Source organism: Mercenaria mercenaria, chromosome 5 (genome assembly GCF_021730395.1).
Source record: "Mercenaria mercenaria strain notata chromosome 5, MADL_Memer_1, whole genome shotgun sequence".
Taxonomy (NCBI): domain Eukaryota; kingdom Metazoa; phylum Mollusca; class Bivalvia; order Venerida; family Veneridae; genus Mercenaria; species Mercenaria mercenaria.
Window position 1 is genome coordinate 28,201,858 of NC_069365.1, and position 13,508 is coordinate 28,215,365.

A 13,508-nucleotide genomic window follows, 5' to 3' on the forward strand; every position below is an offset into this window, starting at 1 on the left:
ACAAATTGTTCTTGGAAAAAAAGGAGTTAGAATGGTATTGCGTATGAGATTATGGGATTAAGTAATTCAGGTTTCTTGTAGGTGTGAGGTCGTTATGGTCAACTGCAATAAGACTGTACTTTATTTTAAAAGAAATATGATAAGGGAATTTTTGATGCGGCGTTGTTCAAGGGATTGCGAGTTGAGATCTTTAAGCATTTGTGTGACACTGCTTGTTTGGCCATAGTTGTTACATACGTTTCTAGCTGCAGATCGTTGTACTCGTTAAGTTTTGTATGTAAGGGATTTTTGCCACGGGTGCCATATGGAGGAACAGTATTCAAGCTGTGGGCGGACATAGGTGTTGTAGGCAGTTTCTTTTACTTTTCTGATGTTTGTCCTTGACATTTCTTTTGATGAATCTAAGTGAGTTATTTGCTTTCGATGTGATGTTATCAATATGATTTGACCAACTGAGATCTTTACTTAATGTGACGCCCAGGCATTTAACACCTCCTGTAGTTTTTAGTGCTATATTATGGAGTGTATTATTGTAGATGATGGGTTTTTTCTTTCGAGTAATCCTCAATACCTAACACTTATCCGGATTGAACTCCATTGACCAGTCCTTTTCCCAGGCTTCTAGGGAATGGAAATCATTTTGCAGGGATTGGGAATCAAGGGAGGATTTAACCGCCAGATAGACAATAGTGTCATCTGCAAACATTCTTGACTTACTTTTGACGGGCCGTGAAGTATTGGGAAAAGAATTAGAAAATTGTAGCGAATGGATGATCGACAACAAACTTTACACCCTTAAATAATCGTACTATTAAGACATAAAAGACCAGTTAAATATCTTGGGTCTGTTCTTTATAGTGATCCCTCTGTTTTTTATTTTCTATCGTCAGTAATATTGTGAAAAAGGTAAATTCTAGAATTGAAATATTTCAACGGCAAAATAGCTTCATGAATGAAACAACTTAAGAGCAGACTTCAGGCTGCACAAAATAAAGTATGTTCCTTAATAATGTTATCTCTGTAGGACCTCGTTAAGTGTGATTTTTTTAACACTTTAATAATTGTTGTTTTTAAATATTTGAAGAATGGAATCGGCAGATTGCGTTAAATCATGCTCCTATTCTTTTATCGTAACTGTTCAGGCTCTTTAAATGAGAACTTTGTGAAAATCAGTGACATATATAGCGTTGTAAACAAAAATAATTTTAATGTTCCTCAAGTAAATGGTTAGAGTGAGGTTACGTGCACCATAAACCGGTTTAAATTTCAAGTGGTGATTTTCTGACGATTCCAAGGCGGTGCCTGACTGCGTTCTTTATTAGTTCGTTTTGTCCTGGTGTGTGTGGATGTGTGTGTTGGTCGTTTGCTCGTCTGCGTGCTGTGAGTTGCTGTTTGTGGAGACTACGTTTTTGGAACATGGCTTTCCTGTTGGATGTCTATCTTTATTTTTTTACTCAGTGTACTTATTACTACAACTGTATTCAGGATTGGAATGACCATTCAATGAATATTAAAATTTCAAAGCCAAATTTTGTTTCTAAGTGTGCTGTTACACAGTATGGAAACTTTTGAAAATTCTAAGCTAAGGTTAGATTATTTGTACATGCTGTCAAGAGTTTATCAGAACATGTATTTAAAAAAACATAAAAAATTTATGGGCACTCCTTAAAAGAGAAAGTCTTGATGTACAGACTAAACTTTCGTTTTTCTGATAGTCCCTATTTTGTTAAATGGATCGAAAGTGTGGGGAATTTATAATTTTAGAGACATTGGTGTACCATAGGTTAGATTTTGTAAGTAAATATTAGGGGTAAGACAACAAGCTACAAACGTTGCTGTTTTAGGTGAATTAAGGCTGTATCCTTTATCTGTGTTATCTTCTGAAAGAGCTCTGTAATATCGGATCAAAATAAAACGAAATGAAACTTCTAAAATTCACAATGTATATCTAGAAAATTATAGTCAAATTCATGAAATGGAGTCTGCTTGGCAAGATGTATTATGGATGAACTTAATCAGTTAGGTTTAAGTAGTTGCAAAATCACATCAACATTTTGAATACATTTTCTATAATATTAAAGTGATGTCTCCGTAAAATTTGAAGTCATTTTCTCATTAGAGTTCAAGATAAATAACTTTTTGTTTAGGACAATCATACGTGGTATCACATAAAATAACGTCACAAAAACATCTAGAAATCTGCGCAAAACATTAAGTAGTACAAAAATATAGGACAATACTAATAAAAACTTTTGAGTTACTGCAGCTAACAAAATTTGCGGTTGACCTATCTTTAAAGATAGCATAAATAAGCATTATTTCTTGAGGTAAATTTCTGAACATCCAATTATAGGAATAGAAGTCATGCAATATCATCTTTATTCATTCTTAGTATAAATACTTTTCTTATATAATAATAATAATAGTAGTGTGTTTGTGAGAGATCCGCCACGACGGGAGCAGGAGCGGGGAGCAGGAGCAGGAGCGGAGCAGATTGCGTAATCAATTAATTAATTAATTAATTAGTTAATTAGATGCTTGGGGGAGATTGCATCATGCGGGTGTTGATTGCGCGATTTAATCTCATTTGCTGAGGGCAGAAAAAGTGTATTGAAAGGGATCAGGTGTTTTTGGCCACTGCTTATCTTGATCAATTAATTAATTATATATAATTAATAACGATTTTGTTATAAGGAGAAGTGTACACTTCGTCGGCTGTAGGGAGCGTAGACAAAGTAAAAAAAAATGGATGCCGGAAAGAATTTCGAGATCAGACAACGCAGGAGAGTGCGCATGCTAGAGTTTTCATTAAAGGTTCACTATGCACAAGCTGTGGTAGATAACATAGAATACGCCGCAAGGTCGGCTTGCTGCGGGTGCGAAATGCACGAGCAAGCGAACTTCAACTTTATCATATTTTTATTTTATTGGCTTACTTTGTGAGTGATGAATTCCAGAGACAATGGCTTTTTTGGTCCCGATATGTCTTGATATCATTAAAAAATCTGACAGAATAAAAACCCAATTAAAATGTGAATTTGGTTTTCCCAAAAAAAAAGGGCACTTGTTGTTTAAAATTTTTTTTTTTAAAAACGAACAATTATTCACAATGAAGTTAGATATGCAAAATTTAAGATTTTTTTTAAAAACATTACGGGTTTTGTTAATAAATACAACTTCAGCAAAGGGGCCGGGGCGATTTGTGCCCCTTTATTACTCCCTCTCATAAACAGTTTTCCCAAGGGCAGGGTTTCTATAATTATTTTGTTTGGGTTGGTTCTATGTTTCAAAATTTGCCTTCTTTTTGTTTTTAAATTTAATGGCTGATGGAATTGTTCACCACCCATTATTGCCTTTTCCCATCGGTTTTTTGTTCCTTTTTTTAAATTTTTCCCCCCCCTATTGCGGTGAAGTACAGATAATTTCAACAAAACAAAATCTTTAAAAACTTCGCGGGTGCAGCTGCTGTTCGCCATCTCGCGTGCGTTGCAAGGGTTTTTCTTGCGGGGGGGTATTTTCTATTGGGTTTTGTCAATAATACTTTTTAAAAGTATAAAACACTTTAGAAACCCCAAACTAAAAAAGGCCCCAAAAACCCCCCCCGCATAAAATGTTCTTTTCTTTTAAAATGATATTTAAACCCTTTTACGTACAGTTTCTCCCGCCTTCCTATTATTTAAAATATATTTTTTTTTCCTTTTATGTTGCGATTACATAAACCCCGAGTCCATACCTTTAAATTTAACCGTTGTTTTCCAAGCTGCTTTAAAAATTCGGATAACAAAATTAAAATTTCATCTATACGGAAAAAAGACAAGAAAAAATTTTTTTAAAAGTTTTGTTAAAGTAACAGCAAGTTTCTCTATGTTCCCAAAAGATTTACACTGTTCCCAAAGGGATTTACAATGGAAAAAAAATTTTTTGTAAAAACTAAAAAACCCGTTGAAAATTTTTTTAAAAAGGGAAAAAATTGATGGTCCTTTTGCTTCCCCCTTTTTATAGGGAAGTCTGAGGGGAAAAATTATTGACATTTATCATGCTGTACAGTTACGTAAACCCTTTGGGGGAAACCCAAACATAGTCATGGCAGTTCATGCTTTTATCTTTTTGGGCGCCCAAAAAACCTGAAACCCAAATCCAAAAAAATCATATACAAAGAAAAAAACAATTATTATACCCTTTAAACTTTCACGGGCGTTAAGCTCGTCAGGAAATTCAAATTTATCTTTGCGTTTAAATTTATTGAAAAACTTTAAAGATCCCGACAAAATTACATAGATATAAGCTAAAAAATTTTTAAATTGAAGAAACGCGCGCATTGCAAAGGGGCTTTTCTTTGTGTCGGAAGGCATATTTGTACGTAAAAAATTCGTTGCGAAACCTAATTTTTAAAGATCTCAAAAATGTATTTCAGCACTTTGTTTTTTAAATTCGCCGCTTTTTACCTTTAAAACGAATTCGTCCCCCCTGGGCCAAGAATAAAAAAACATCTTCGTTTTAGTTTCAGACCGTTTTTTGTTTTCCCTCTAAATTTTTCAAAGCTTTTAAGCCGTCAGGAATCGAGAAATTTTTTGCGTTTAGTTTTTATAAAATATTTTTCAAGTACCTGGCAGAAACTAGATTAAGCAACATAAAAATTTTGAAAAAACCCGGGGCCGAAATTCCAAAGGGCGTTTTCTCTGTGTATAAGGCATATTTGTACGGGGAAAAATTTCGCTGTCCCCAAAATAAGTTTAAAGATATGTAAAGGGTATCTCACACTTTTTTTATTCTTTCCGCCCTTATCACAATAAACAATTTCATCCCCCCGGGCCAAGAAGGAAAACATATCTCGGATCAGTTCAGCCCGGGTTGTTTATTTAATTTACCAACGGGAAAAATGGGACGCCGCGGGGTTTTGGTTTTCCCTTTTTCCCCGAAAATATAGGGAAATAGCGATAAAAACAGTAAAGTCGTTTAAAACAGTCCCCAACCCGAAAACCGGGATTGAGGATTCCCTTAAGAAAATAGGGCGGCAGAAAAACAAGGGTGAAGTTTTATCCATATATCAGATAAAAATGGGAGGTATGAAGTGTTTTGGGGTTAACCCCCAAGTTATGAAAAAAAGTGTTGGGGTTTGGGGGGCGCTATAACGATAGCCCATTTTCCCGATGGGAAATCTTTTCTCTCTCTCTCTCGTCTACTGATGTGTGCGTAAGGCTATAAATTTTGTACGGTAAATTGATTTTATTTTTGAACGCGTGAAAAAAAATTTTAAAAAGTTTTATCGTTTATCTATCCCCTTTAAACAAATCGATCCCGCAAAAGTTTTGGGAAAGGGGCCCGGGGTAAACGAAAAAAAACTTCCGGGTATTTTTGGGGGCGTAAAATTCTTTTGCTAAATCAATTCTTGTCCTTTTTTAATTTTGTTTTTTCTTTTTGTGTCAAAATCGGACATACACTTTGGCGATCAGTTTTCACAAAAATATCCATGAAGCTTTTAGTAAAAAGTTATAAAAAATTTTAAGGGGCAAAACGATTACAAAAAATTTGGGTTTAAATCACGAATATGGGTAACTCGGGTGCGAGCGCTATTTCGGGGAAGGATATGTTAAGTTTTGTTGATATTTTGTTAGAAAATATTTTCCCTTGACGCAAGCAGGGTATGCCCAAGGGGCGTTCCTTTAATTTCGAAAATTTGTGTTATAGTTTTGGCGGTCCCCCGATAAAGAAAGCAGAAACAGCGCTGTATTTCAAGAAAAAAAAAATGAAAATTTTCAAAGATCGGCCCCTTAATTGTTGCAAGGATTACGAAATTTCCGGCGACATTTTGCGGCAAAAACTTAAGAAAAATACCCAAGAATAGTCTAAAAAATCACAAAACGAAACGTTGGTTTAAAAAAATTGATTTCTGTTATCTGGACTGCTTGATATAAGATTTAAAATTTCCCAAACATTCATCCAAGAAAATGTTTTGGGGGAAAATTATGGGGAAATTCCAGATAAAAAAAAGCGAAAGTTACTAGATCTGTCCATGTCTCCCCGGTTTTTTTGTTTCCCTTTTCCCACTTTTTTAAATATCCTAATAAAAGGGAAGTATTAAAATTTTTTGTGATTTGAAACTATACTTTTTTTAAAACGTTCAAACAAAATTTACCCTATTTTCATTATTAAATATTACCCTAAAAACAAAATAATCGAGTTTCTTGAGTTTATATATGATATCTTTAAAATTCGTTTTTTCGACTTTAAAATGCCATTTTTTAAATTTGAAAAGGACATTTGAAAATGAAAATAAAAAAGAAGAAATTATAATTCAAAGTCCCCAAACATCTTCCCCTTAAACAATTTACTGAAAAACATTCACAAGACTTGAGTACAAATTAAAATAAAAAAAAAAAAAAGGGAAAAATTAAAAATAAAAAAAAAATGAAGAAAATTATAAAAGTCACCGTAAACATCCCCCCCCCTTTAAAATTTTAAAGTAAAAAAAATTCTTTAAACCAACAAAAAAACAATTCAATAAAACAAAAAAAAATGTCAGGGTTTAACATTAATTATGCGGGAAGCCCTTTTTAAAAATTGTCGTTTTTTTAAAAAAAACCCAAAAACCGAAAACTCAAGGGCTGCAGGGGGTTTATTTAAGCAAAAAAAACAAAAGAAAAATTTTTTATTATTTTGGGTTTTATTTGGGGGCCCCTTTTTTAAAGCAACCCTGCTCGTTCCGACCATTTATTAAATGCAAAAGTGTTTTTTTTCAATAGGACGAGTTACATCGTGTTTAAATTTAAAGCAGTGTGTTTAAACCCATACTTTATTGCTGTTCGAACCCCTATGATAATTCTACGGAAAATTTTCTCAGGGCTCTCAATAGAAATAATGTGCGTTATTACGAAAATTTGACTGCTCTTTAAAACAAAATTTTTTAAAAAAAAGAAAAAAAATTTAATTGATAAAAAAAAAGAAAAAGAAGAAAAGAAAAAACCCCCTTTTCAAAAATAATTCTTTCAGTCATATTGTACATACCCTTTTTAATGCCAGAGCTGATACAAAATTTAAATAAAATAAGCAATTGAATTATAAACTTGTCAGAAGGGGAAATATCATACTTTTCGATGCCCTTACGGAAACTGCTTACGTGTTTATTTTTGGGTTTTATTCCTGATGATAAAAAATTAAAAATTTAAATTTTAAAAAGGGCACTTTTTTAAAAAAATTTTTAAAAGTTGGCAGCCGAAATGGGAGTTGTTTATATGAATCCTAAGAAAATACTGAAATTTCCCCTTTTTTTTTAAAACATTTGTTTTTTTTTTGACTTTCATATTCGCACATTTTCCCACATGTACATCTAGTAGCTTTGTACACTTAAAAGGACGAACAATAGACAGCAGACAGAAATTAAAAAACAATAAAACAATGCTCCCCACACCCTAAACCATTCTCTATGTCCCCTTTGGGCCTAACTTTTTAAATAAAGGGTTTTATGGGTACTAAAAAGGTTTTGGGGAAAAAATAAATTACTTAAGTTGACATCAATATACTTTGGGGCATTAGATTTTTAAAACAGAAATCTTGCCCCGCTGACCATTTTTTTATATTTTAAGATAAAACATGATTGTGCTTTTTCCCGGGTCGAAAAAGGGTGGGGAAAGGGGCCCTTAATATTAGTGTTATATAAAGGGGGTTTTTAAAAATCTAACACCTTTTCGTTTATCCCGTACTACGCTTAGCGAGGGGAAGGGAAAAAAAATTTACGTTCCTGAATTTATAGGGTTTTATCCCCCCTAAACTCCCGTCAACGGGTGGGAACATTTACCGCCCCTCTGACCAGATTTTTAAAAAATTTACATTTTTAAACGGGGTTTCGAAAACCCGTGGGAAACCCCAAAAGAACTTTTACACCCTAAATCCCATTTGTTACAGACGAAAAGGGTTTTAAAGGGACGAAGAGAAAAAAAGGAAGAGTGACACTAGCGAGGGAAGGTCAAAAGAAAAAGTTGGGCGGACATTTATAGGGCTTATCCGCCCCCGTCTAAACGCCCCCCCCCCCCCTTCCCAAAGGGGTGGGGACACTTACCGCTAGGGCTGTTTGGTGTAAAATGGTGTAGTTTTAAAAAAGAAAAAGGGTTGGTTTCTTAATTAAACCCTGAGTTATTCACAAATCGGGCCCCATGGCATTGGTTAATGTGCCCCAGTGATTTTCAGCTTTAAATTTTTCCCCCCGCCACCACCCGAATGGCCATTTTACTTGTGTTTTTTTAAAGTTTATACTTTTTAAATTTTGGGTTTAACAGAAGCTTTAAGTAAAAATAAAACAATGAGCTTTCGAAAAACATTCGACACTAAAAGAAATTTTTGAAACCCCCTTAACTGCAGAAAAAAACTAAAATTTTTTTTCCCCTATTTTTAAAATACATTTTTTTGATAAAAGCAGGGTTATAGTTGAAAACCCGAAAAAAATTTTATGGGTCTCCCATTTTCTTTTTAACCCTTTTAAAATTAAATTATTATTGGCATTTTAAACTTGGTTTCGTTTGGGGGGAAGAGATATAGGGGGATTCTGCCTGTGCATACCTCCTTTTTAAAAAATTTTCTAAAAAAGGTATTGACACTCAAAACGCGGGGTTTATTTATGTAAAAAAAGCCTTTATTAAAATTAATATTTCTCAATGTTGAAAAGGAAAATTTAGTTTTATCTACCAAATGGAATGCGGAATAGTTTTTAAAAACTTGTACATAGTCATTTTGAAAATTTTTCCTTTTTCTTGGTGATAATTTCTACTAAATTTTTAAAAAACGGAAAATAAAATTTTTTTTATTTTCCCTTTCCCCTACCCCGCATTTGATATGTTTTAATGAAAATTTAAAAAAAACTTTAAATGAAAAAAATCTGTTTTGTAACTATTATTTTGAATAAAAGAATAAACGGACCACTCATATAAAAGGAAAAAAAACAACAAAAACCGAACTATCTTTAACAATCGAAAAATTTACTGAAAATTTGGTTTTTATACAGGGGTATATGCCGTAAAGTTTTTTTCCCATCCACTTCCTTACTGAAACGTGGGCAATTCCACGATGGGCTCTTTATTCAGATCCCTTTTACAATTTTTCAAAGTTTCCATAAAAAAATGGTTTTAAATTTAACACGGGGTTTCCTTTTTTATCAATGGACAAAACAAGGGAAAAAAACAAACAAACAGACAACGGGACAGGCAAAGGGGCGACACACAGAGAAAATTAATCTCCAAAAATTTATGTTCAAAAATTATTGAATAATTATGTACAAATTTTTTATTTGTATTTATAAAGGGGGAAACCCGTTTTTTTGGTCTTGGGTTTTTTAATTTTTTCTGCCATTAAATTTCAATTTTTTGGGCACAGCAATAAAATAATAAAACCGCACAATGTTCCCGAAACCCCTATCAACAAAACTTGAATTTTTAAAGTTCCCCCTATTGCGGGATTCTTTTGAAAGCTTAATAAATCAAATAAATCTAAATCTCATGAACTGAAAAATGCATTATTATATCTCACTGCCCTATTTTTTTCTCAGTGTTTTAAAAATCATGTGTTTTCCAATTAAAATTTTTTGGTAAAAACCCCCTGTTACAGCTGCAGATAAGTATACTCTTTAAAAAAAGGCTGTAAAACAAGGTCGGGTATCATACCAACAAATTCGTTTTAAAAAATAAGCCCCCAAAAATCAGTACATTGAATGCTAAACAAAAAATTTACATAAGACAAACAAATCTTAAACAAAAAAGGGATTTTTAAAAAAGATGGTGGGTCGAATTGTTGAAAGCAAAAAACAATAAGGTTTTCATTTCTTTGGTGTAAATTCTGACTTATCATCTATCATTTTGAAAAACAAAATTTAAACACCCCATTTTAAACTTTTTTAATTGGTAGGTGTGAAATTTTTTGGTTTCGTTAATTACAGAAGAATAATTACAGCGGGGGGTTTAAAAATCACTTCTCTCCCCGGGAAGCCCTTAAATTAAATTGGCTAATCAAAACCCCTTTTTTAAATGTGATACGAGACCGTTTTCCCGGGCCATTTCGTAAATTGATATTTTTGGGTTTTTGAACGGGTTTTTAAAGGGAACCTGGGGACATTTTCCTATTCAGATTGCCTATAAAATTAGGGTAAAAACTGCCCAAGGGCTAGACGTCTAAAATAGCAAATTTAAAACAGATATTTAAAGGACCATTTCTTGATATTTTCGACAAAATTTTTAAAAATTTTTGTTAAAAAAAAAGATGATTTTGGGACTTTTTTCATTCTCTTTCTATTAAAAATTTTGAAAAAATTAATAATTTTTAAACTTTTTAAAAACATTTTTCCCCCCATGACCAAAAAAAATATTTCAATCCTTTGAAAAATATTATTATATATGTATGTTTGAAAAAAATGGTATTTGGGTCACGGGGGGGAAAGTGATAAAAAATTTGGGGAAAAACTACTTTCATGGGGTCACAAAAAATTTGGCATAAAATTTTTTGGCCATTTTTTTCCCTTTGTGTCTCGAAAACCCTTTGAAAACTACAGATTTATTTGTTTTGTAAATATTTAAAAACATAAAAAAACACTATAATAAATAAATAAAAAATTGGACAAAGAATTCATGTTGAAAGGGGGACAGATTTTGATAATATTCTTATGAATTTTTCAAATCTGGTAAAACTGTCTTTTGTCAGTCTAAGCCCGTCGATTGATTTCCCACGGGGACTGAGACAAATTTGTCTGTCGCAATTTCGGACAAACCCAAGTTGTTAGCATTTTGCAACTAGATGTATGTGATTTCCCAACCTAAACATGAAAATGAATATGACAACCTTCTAAGAAAATGGGTCCCACTGTGGAACAAAGCCTTTTCCCTTTTTTTAAAGACCCAATAATGTCACACTTTGAAATGCTTTTAAGAAAAACCCTTTTGGGTTTTTAAAATTCAAACCCAAAAAAAACCCCCTGGACCCAACACCCTTTTACTCAACAGAACTACACTAGAAAAACCAACTCCTGAAATGACCCGGTCCCTTTCCCAAAAACTAACACCACAAAACACTGACACTCCAAACAAACAGTTTGCCCCAGAAAAAAACAAGCAATGCCCCCGAATTTAACACTGACCCCAAACAAAAATTAAAAACCAAATTTTCCCTACACATCTAAAATTTATTCGAAGCCCCCAAAATACTAAAAAACGACATTCAAGGAACTAACACTGACCCCCCAAGAATATCTACTTTAATTTTGGATACACCTAGTTAAGGGTTCCCTTTTTCCAGGGGCCAGTGGGAAATTTATTATCCCTTTTTTCTTTTATTTGTTTTATTCTTTGTTTTCCAGAAAGCCTTTTAAAAATCCCTTGCTAAAACTTTAAAAGTATGGGGCTAAATGTAAAATTTGACTCTGTGGCGTAGCCTTTAAATTCTTAAGCCAGCAGGACTTTTGGCCTACACAAATAAAAAATAGGGCCCTTTGAAAAGAGCAAACGATGCATCTAGAACATCCCCAAAATGTTCATAAAATGCTAAAACGCAGGCCCCCCTGAACCTACATTGCCTAATAGTCCCTTATACCCCTCCGCTAAAATTAAAAAGGGCCCCGGCTACTCAAATGTTTTAAAAAACTTTTGGGGCCCAGCAACTTCATTGCATGTTTTCAATATATAACTCTTTTTTTAATGCCGGCCCACTTTGTGAAAGTGAAATTTGCATGCGTCAATCCAATATAGTTATTAGTTCTTTAAAAACAACAATGGGCTATGAAAAATTTCATCATTTAAATCATGGGCGCCGGGTGGAAAGAACTAAAGTCCCGTTGGTTCCCCAAAAAGTTTCGTCCCACTTAAAGTTTTGGGTTTTAGTTATTTTTTAAAATTTTAAAAAAAAAACTGAAAAATTTTATGGAAAAGAGTTTATTTTTTTTTTTTAAAAAACACTTTTAATGGGGAAAACCCTTTAAAATGCGTACGCTTATTTCACTAAAAAAAAAATTTTTAACTTTTTTCCCATAAAAAAAAGCCCCTCAGTCACTAATAAACTTATTTTTTGACAGTTTGATAAGTAAATAAAAATTTATGATTTTTTGAACCCATAATAAAATTAAAGATATTTTAAAGTCATGAAATTGCACTAAAATTTTTGGGCCCAAAAATTTAATAGCAAAATGTCCGAACCCTTTTTTGTGTTTTATTAAAATTTAATATGCATGAATTTCTCTTTTTAAATTACACATTTGAAAACTTGAATTGTAAACTGTTTTTCTTACTGTACGAAAAACTTAAAAAAACATAGTTAAACCCCTCTTACACCAACAGAATATATTTGGCCCAGTTTGTAAAGTAGAAATTAGTTTTCCCCCAAGTGGTCAGCAAGTGGTCACAATTATTTAAAGGCCACTTAAATGCGAAATTTTACAGTTTTTTGGAGATAACAGGACCCAAAAAAAATATTTATCTTTTTCACTCAGCTGATTGTATTGCTCAGTAATTTTTTTATTCTTAATGACGTTTTTAAATTTTTAAAAAGTTTACTTTTCGTTTCTGTATATTTAGCAAAAAAATTTGATATATCAAAAAAAGGTAATTCAAAAAAGATTTTGGAAAAAAAAACAAACAACTGAAAATAATAAAAAAAAAGTTCACGGAAAAAAAATTTATTGTCCCCAAATTCAAAATTCAGTTTTATCAAAAGTATTAAAAATTTTAATTAATCTACTTTTTAATTAGTGAGTTTAAATAAATTTATATTTTTTAAAAAAAGAAATTTGGCTCGAGGAATTTTTAAAACCCTTAAAAAATAAATAGGGCCTATACATACCAACCTGATATTTTTTTAAAAATTTTTTAACGAAAAAATTTGCGCTTTTTTTGGAACAAAAAATTTTCATTCAAAAAATATGCCTTTGGGCCAAAAAAAAACTTTGGTAAGTGGGATTTCAAAAGATAAATCTTATATTAAGTTATTACACATGATAAATAATTGAAATTTATAGATAGAACCTAAAGACTAAAAAAAAAATTATCCTCTTGAAAACTAATCCCTACACGAAAAACGCCCAGATGTTTTAAAGCAGGGTAGGGGGGATTTTTAAAAAGTTTAAAAGTATTCGGGAAACGCCCCTGCCCTTCAAACATCTCGAAAAAAATAAAAAACAACCGGGAAAAACAAATCAATTAAAGGTTTTATTGCATTTGGAAATTTTTTTTGACAAATTTCCGGGGTATTATGTGATATTGTTATCATTAGGGAAAAAAGGGAAAAAATCTGCAACTATCTGAAATTGACGTGTCCTTTTAAACTGCTGGGGCAAAGTGGGGGCCCAAAAGGGGGAAAAAAAAAAAAATACTTTAATTTCCCCTGAAAATAGATAGCATGTTTTAAGAAAAGGGAACAGAAAAACTGGATATCTAAGACTGTATACCAAAGACTGTTTTTTCTTAAATAAAAACCCAATCATCTTCAAAAAATAAAAAATATTCCGGTGAAAAAAAACCAATTTAAAAAACAATTAAAAATAC